Here is a 7,788-nt window from a genome sequence, read left to right on the forward strand (position 1 = left end):
ATCGGCTAATCTACTCTTTCCATTCGAAAAGGAAGGTTTTGTGAAGCGTCCATTCGTTCAAATATAAATATGGAGCAGTCAAATATCATGCAATATATTTACAGCACTTTAGGATGCTATCTATATTTTTTGACCAATTTTTATAAAATTAGATATTATTGGAACAATTTTTTATAGCTTGAGCTATATAATTTTGTCGACGTTTCGACCCCGGGGGGTCCCTGGACCGACGAGTAAATTGTCGCCGCGTGCCCCAGCCCAGATGGGTCGGCGCGAGATGGAGCACGAAGGGGGAAAGAAACAGGCAAAGGGGAAACCCGCGGCCTTCGTGTTGCCCTGCGCCCAGGTCGGGTGCGCTTGCAGTAGGGGGTTACAAGCGTCCGCGAGGGAGAGAGAGAGAGAGACTGTCCGGCAGTGTCGGCGTTTCGAGACAGGGGGGTCCCTAAGCCGACGAGTGAGTGTGCTGCGTGCCCCAGCCCAGATGGGTCGAGCGCGTGGGCGAGCGCGGAGGGGGGAGAGGCGAGGCGGCCGGAGCCGAGCGTGAGAGAGGTGGAAGTCCCGCGGCCTTCGTGTTCGTCCCGCGCCCAGGTCGGGTGCGCTTGCAGTAGGGGGGTTACAAGCGTCCACGCGGGTGAGGGAAGCGAGCGGCCCCAAGAGAGCGCCTGTCCCGTCCTCGGTCCCGCGCGGCCAACCTTCTCTGAGAAGGCCCTGGTCCTTCCTTTTATAGTCGTAAGGAGAGGATCCAGGTGTACAATGGGGATGTAGCAGAGTGCTACGTGTCTAGCGGAGGGAGAGCTAGCGCCCTAGGTACATGCCAATGTGGCAGCCGGAGAGATCTGGGCACCCTGCTGGCGTGATGTCGTGGCTATCGGAGGTGCGGCGGAGCCTGATGGAGGGACAGCTGTTGGAGCGGTCGAGTCCCTGCTGACGTTGTCCTGCTTCCGTAAGAGAGCTGGGGGCCGCCGTCGTCATAGAGCTCGTGGAGCGCCATCATTGCCCCTCTGGCGGAGCTGGCCGGACGAGACGCCGGTCTTGTTCTCCGTGACCCGAGTCGATTCGGGGTAGGATGATGATGACGTCTCCTGTTGACGTGGCGGTCTGTGCTCTAGGCAGGGCGACGTGGGGTTTCCTCCGAAGCCGAGGTTGAGTCTTGCCTTCAGTTGCCGTGGCCGAGCCCGAGCCAAGGGGTCGGGCGAGGCGGAGGTCGTTCGGCCGAGGCCAGGGCGGAGTCCGAGCCCTGGGGTCGGGCAGAGCGGAGTTCGTCGTCTTCCGGGTCTTAGCCCGAGTCCGAGCCCTAGGGTCGGGCGGAGCGGAGTTCGCCGTCTTCCGGGTCTTAGCCCGAGTCCGAGCCCTGGGGTCGGGCGGAGCGGAGTTCGCCGTCTTCCGGGTCTTAGCCCGAGTCCGAGCCCTGGGGTCGGGCGGAGCGGAGTTCGCCGTCTTCCGGGTCTTAGCCCGAGTCCGAGCCCTGGGGTCGGGCGGAGCGGAGTTCGCCGTCTTCCGGGTCTTTGCCCGAGTCCGAGCCCTGGGGTCGGGCGGAGCGGAGTTCGTCGTGGCGCCCTTGGCAAGGCCTGATTGCCTGTCAGACTCACTCTGTCGAGTGGCACTGCAGTCGGAGTGGCGCAGGCGGCGCTGTCCTTCTGTCAGACTGGCCAGTGGAGCGGTGGAGTGACGGCGGTCACCTCGGCTCTGCCGGGGGCGCGTGTCAGGATAGAGGTGTCAGGCCACCTTTGCGTTAAATGCCCCTGCAGTTTGGTCAGTCTGTGTGGTGATTTAGTCAAGGTTGCTTCTGAGCGAAGCCAAGACCTTGGGCAAGCCGGTGATGTGTCCGCCATAAAAAGGGGGCCTCGGGCGAGACGGAAGTCTCTCGAGGTCGGCTGCCTTCGGCCGAGGCTAGGCTCGGGTGAAGCGTGATCGAGTCACTCGTGTGGACTGATCCCTGACTTAATCGTGCCCATCAGGCCTTTGCAGCTTTATGCTGATGGGGGTTACCAGCTGAGAATTAGGCGTCTTGAGGGTACCCCTAATTATGGTCCCCGACAGTAGCCCCCGAGCCTCGAAGGGAGTGTTAGCACTCGCTTGGAGGCTTTTGTCGCACTTTTTTGCAAGGGGACCAGCCTTTCTCGGTTGCATTTCGTTCCGGTGGGTGCGCGCGAGCGCACCCGCCGGGTGTAGCCCCCGAGGCCTCGGAGGAGTGGTTACACTCCTTCGAGGTCTTAATGCTTCGCTTTACGCTTCGGCTGGTCTGGTCGTTCCCTCATGCGAACTGGCCGTAGCCCGGGTGCACGGTCGGGGCCCAAGCTCTCGGGCTGGTATGTTGACGCTGTCAACGATTTGGCCGGAGCCGGTTTTTGCGAGAGCAGCCCCCGAGCCTCTGCACAGGGCGAGAGGACGATCAGGGACAGACTCGGCTTTTTACATACGCCCCTACGTCGCCTTTCCGCAAGGAGGAGGGGGGGAGCGCGCCATGTTACCCTCGATGGGCACCGAACATGGTGTCTCCGGTGAGCTGCAAGCGGGTAATCCGAGTGGACGTCCGTGCCCCGTTCGTTGGGGGTCGGCTAGGGGCCCAGAGGCACGCCCAAAAGTACCTGCGGGTGATTTGCCGGACCCGGTCCCCTGGCGATGGGGTCCGAGGGCTCGATGCCTCCCTCCGATGGGATTCCGTTACAAGATCGTTCCCGCTGGTCTCGGAAATGTCCTAGGGTACCTCGGGAGCGCAGCCCGAGCCTTGGTTATGTATCGAACGTACCCCTGGTCATCCCTCGCTCGGTGTCTGAGGCGACTGTGAACCCTTCGGGGGCCAGCCTTCGAACCCCTGATCAGTAATGGGCGCGGAGCCCGAGTAGCCTGAGGCGGCCATGGAGCCCTTCGGGGGGCTGGCCTTCGAACCCCTGACCAGTAGTGGGTGTCGGACCCACGCGATCTGAGGCGGCTGTTGAACCCTCGGGGGGCCAGCCTTCGAACCCCTGATCAGTAATGGGGGGCTTGGAGCCCGGTTCCTTCGTGGAGAAGGATCCCTTTCGGGGTATCCCCCTTCCCCGGTCCCTGTTGCAAGAGATAGAGAAAGAGGAAAACGGAAAAGGATACGAAATCGGACGACGTGGCGTACCTTTTCTGAAGCGGTTATTACGGCGAAGGTGAAGCGTCGCGCGCTCCTCCTTCCAGAGACGCCGCGTGTCCCGCCGCGGAGTTAATGCGACGGGGCGAGTGGTTGGCGGGGCGGCCATTGCGCGCGGGTGATCCGTTCGAGGAACGGGTCACGGGTGCACCGTCTTCACGCCGTGAGAGGAGGCTCTCTTGCTGTCTCAGGATGGGACGTGTGCCTGGCTGACGACGTGACCGCTGCGCCCGCCCGCCTGCCACCGCCATTACTGCCGGCCCACTTTCGGTCGCTTTGACCGACGCGCCAGTCTGGCGCTGTTGGGTCGCCTCGAGTCGTGGCATAGGCTTCGCAACCGAAGAGGCGCGATGGTGGCGCAAGTGGCGGTGCGGTTGCTTGCATGCAGCAACTGGCGTGCCGGTTGCTCGACGCGTGGGCCTGGGTTCCAAGCTGGCGTGTCAGAAGTCGGAGCGCCGTCGTCGCCACTGCTGGAGCAGGTGACGGCGCGCCGTTCGTCGGTCTTCCGTTGCTCCGCAGGCCTTCCCCCTCGGAGTGGGGTTGTTTGTACCTGCGGAGGGGGAACCGGAGTTCCGTTTGTAATGGCACTTCGAATGCCAGTGAATTCGTTCATTGTGGCTGTCGAGGCCTGAACGTGTATGTAATTTCGGCACGGAGCCGTGTTTTTTCCTCATTTCCGAGCACTAAGTCTCGCCTGTTTGATTACCCGAACCGCTTTACCAAGCATGAGTTGCCCCTGTGTCAAGGTGACGGGTGAGGTATCCGTATCCCGGAGGCGTAGGAATCCCTCGGCCCGTTCGGCCTTGTTATGTGAGGCTCCTCTAGCTTAGTTGAAGAGACCCCTCGGCCGCCCTTTGGCGGATCGAGGCCGGGGGTAGCGATATCAGTATGAACAGAGGCGGAGTTGACCCGAGAATGGGGAACCTGGTTGGCCGGAGCCTAGCCGTGTTGCCCGTCAGCGGAGCCGACGCCCAAGTCGGTCAGTCGAGGCCTCGGATCGGGCTAGCGCCCTTGGAAGCCGGTTGCCCGAGGCCTCAGGGGTAACCGGTTGAGCCGCCTGCTCGGGCCGGATTCCTGGAGGAGCCCCTGGACCTCGGCGCCGCCCGAGGCTGGGTCGGGCTTTGCTGAAGACGTCGTCGATGCCGAGGGCGCTATGGCTCCCTTCGGCGTGAAGACCCGAGCCTGCAGGATCAGATCATCTTGTAGCGTGTGCTTTCTGCGGCCGCCGAGGCCAGAAGAACACACCCTCGCCCCGCTTGCGAAGCTGCGTCTTTTTTCCTCCTGTTTCGAGCATCTGGACTTCGTCGGTAACAGGGATGTTTGTGTGAGCGAGAGTTGCTTTTCGCGGAAGGGACGAGTGAGGTATCCGTATCCCAGAGGCGTGGGAATCCCTCGGCTCGGTCGGCCTTGCCGCTTACGCATACTTTCACCCGTCCATGAGGCCCTGTCCCCGACTTAGTCGAGAAAGCTTGAAGGACTGCTTTGGCAGGAGAGCTTCCGAACGTGATGACTCGTTTGGTCCACGGAGTCGCTTTATCCGAGCGCAAGTTACTTATCGCAGAAGGGGATGAGTGAGGTATCCGTATCCCGGAGGCGTAGGAGTCCCTCGGCTCGGTCAGCCTTGGCTGCTTACGTGTACCTCGTCGTTTCCAGGATCCGCTTTCCGAAGTAGTCGAGAAGCACGAAAGAAATCCTGCTAAAAAGAGATCCTTTTTCGAGGAAAAATTCGACGCAGAGGGGGTCTCCCCCCTTTTAGCCCCCGAGGGAGGGTCGGGCTTTGCCGGGGCTAGGCCGACCCTTCCTTGACAACTAAACTTTGCGTAGGTGCGAGGTATATGGACAACTTGAAAACATCTTAAGGGTAGAAGCGACGTAGCTGTTTGATGTTCCAAGCGTTGCCGTAGATCTCGCCTTGATTGTTGGCCAGCTTGTATGTTCCGGGCTTCAGAACTTTGGCGATGACGAATGGCCCTTCCCAGGGGGGCGTGAGCTTGTGCCTCCCTCGGGCGTCTTGTCGCAGCCGAAGCACCAGGTCGCCCACCTGGAGTTCTCGGGACCGGACCCCTCGGGCGTGGCAGCGTCGCAGGGACTGTTGGTACCGCGCCGAGTGTAGCAAGGCCCTGTCCCGAGCTTCCTCCAGCTGGTCCAGCGATTCCTCTCGGCTAGCTTGGTTGCTTTGTTCGGTGTAGGCCCTCGCCCTCGGGGAGCCGTATTCCAGGTCAGTGGGCAAGACAGCTTCAGCCCCGTAGACCAGGAAAAACAGCGTGAAGCCCGTGGCACGACTCGGCGTCGTCCTTAGGCTCCAGACCACCGAGGGGAGTTCCTTCATCCATCGCCTGCCGAACTTGTTGAGGTCGTTGTAGATCCGAGGCTTGAGCCCTTGTAGAATCATGCCGTTGGCACGCTCTACCTGCCCATTCGACATGGGATGAGCCACGGCGGCCCAGTCCACCCGGATATGGTGATCTTCGCAAAAATCCAAGAATTTTTTGCCGGTGAACTGGGTGCCATTGTCGGTGATGATGGAGTTTGGGACCCCGAAGCGATGGATGATGTTGGTGAAGAATGCCACCGCCTGCTAGGACCTGATGCTGTTCAGAGGTCGGACCTCGATCCACTTGGAGAATTTGTCGATGGCGACCAGCAGGTGCGTGTAGCCCCCGGGCGCCTTCTGCAAGGGGCCGACGAGGTCCAGACCCCATACAGCGAAGGGCCAGGTGATGGGTATTGTCTGCAGAGCCTGAGCGGGCAGGTGTGTCCGCTTCGCATAGAATTGGCACCCTTCGCAGGTGCGGACAATTCTAGTGGCGTCAGCCACCGCCGTTGGCCAGTAGAAGCCTTGCCGGAAAGCATTTCCAACAAGGGCTCGGGGTGCTGCGTGGTGGCCGCAAGCCCCCGAGTGTACTTCTTGCAGCAGTTCCCGACCTTCGGCGATGGAGATGCATCGCTGGAGGATGCCCGAGGGGCTGCGATGGTAGAGCTCCTCTTTGTCGCCCAGCAAGACGAATGACTTGGCGCGTCGCGCTACCCGCCGAGCCTCGACTTGGTCGAGGGGTAGCTCTCCTCGACGGAGATATTGCAGGTACGGGGCCTGCCAATCTTGGTCTGGCGTGGCCCCGCTCTGCTCTTCCTCGATGTTCAATGCCCCGCCCTTGGGGGCCGAGGGTACCTCGGGCTGAGCCGAGGGTACCTCGGGCCGAGCCGAGGTTACCTCGGGCTGAGCCGAGGGTACCTCGGGCTCGGGCGCGTCGTCGAGCTTGACGGAGGGTTGATGCAGGTCCCGGGAGAAGACGTCGGGGGGGACTGTCGTTCGCCCCGAGGCTATCTTCGCCAGCTCGTCTGCGGTTTCGTTGTAGCGCCGAGCGATGTGGTTGAGTTCGAGCCCGAAGAACTTGTCTTCCAGGCGCCGAACCTCGTCGCAGTAGGCCTCCATCTTCGGGTCGCGGCAGTGGGAGTTCTTCATGACTTGGTCGATGACGAGCTGCGAATCACCGCGGGCGTCGAGGCGTCTGACCCCTAGCTCGATGGCGATCCGCAATCCGTTGACCAGAGCTTCGTACTCGGCCACATTGTTGGACGCCGGGAAGTGGAGGCGCAGCACGTAGCGCAAGTGCTTTCCGAGGGGCGAGATGAAGAGCAGGCCCGCACCGGCCCCCGTCTTCATCAGCGACCCGTCGAAAAACATGGTCCAGAGCTCCGGTTGGATCGGAGTCGTTGGTAGTTGTGTATCGACCCATTCGGCCATGAAATCCGCCAACACTTGGGACTTGATGGCCTTCCGAGGGGCGAACGAGATCGTTTCGCCCATGATCTCCACCGCCCACTTTGCGATTCTGCCCGAGGCCTCTCGGCACTGGATGATCTCCCCCAGGGGGAAGGATGACACCACAATCACCGGATGGGACTCGAAGTAGTGTTGTAGCTTCCGCCTTGTCAGGATCACAGCGTACAGCAGCTTTTGAACTTGTGGGTAGCGGATCTTGGTCTCGGACAGCACTTCGCTGATGAAGTAGACCGGCCTCTGAACGGGCAATGTATGCCCTTCCTCCTGCCTCTCGACCACAATCGCGGCGCTAACCACCTGAGTGGTCGCGGCAACGTAGACCAAGAGGACTTCTCCGTCCGCCGGCGGCACCAAGACCGGCGCCTTTGTAAGGAGTGCCTTCAGGTTGTCGAGGGCTTCCTCGGCCTCAGGGGTCCAAGCGAAACATTCGACCTTCCTTAAGAGGCGGTACAGAGGCAGACCTCTTTCGCCGAGGCGTGAGATGAAGCGGCTCAGGGCCGCGAGGCATCCCATGACCCTCTGTACCCCTTTTAAGTCCTTGATGGGTCCCATGCTGGTGATGGCCGCGATCTTCTCCGGGTTGGCCTCGATGCCTCGCTCGGAGACGATGAAACCTAGGAGCATGCCTCGGGGCACCCCGAAGACACACTTCTCAGGATTAAGCTTGACTCCTTTCGCCTTGAGACACCGGAATGTCACTTCAAGGTCGGAGAGGAGGTCGGAAGCCTTCCGAGTCTTGACGACGATGTCATCGACGTAGGCCTCGACCGTGCGACCGATGTGTTCGCCGAACACATGGTTCATGCACCGCTGGTACGTCGCACCTGCATTCCTCAAGCCGAACGGCACGGTGACATAGCAGTACATGCCGAACGGCGTGATGAAA

The sequence above is a fragment of the Zea mays genome, chromosome 1 (assembly GCF_902167145.1).
Source record: "Zea mays cultivar B73 chromosome 1, Zm-B73-REFERENCE-NAM-5.0, whole genome shotgun sequence".
Lineage (NCBI taxonomy): Eukaryota > Viridiplantae > Streptophyta > Magnoliopsida > Poales > Poaceae > Zea > Zea mays.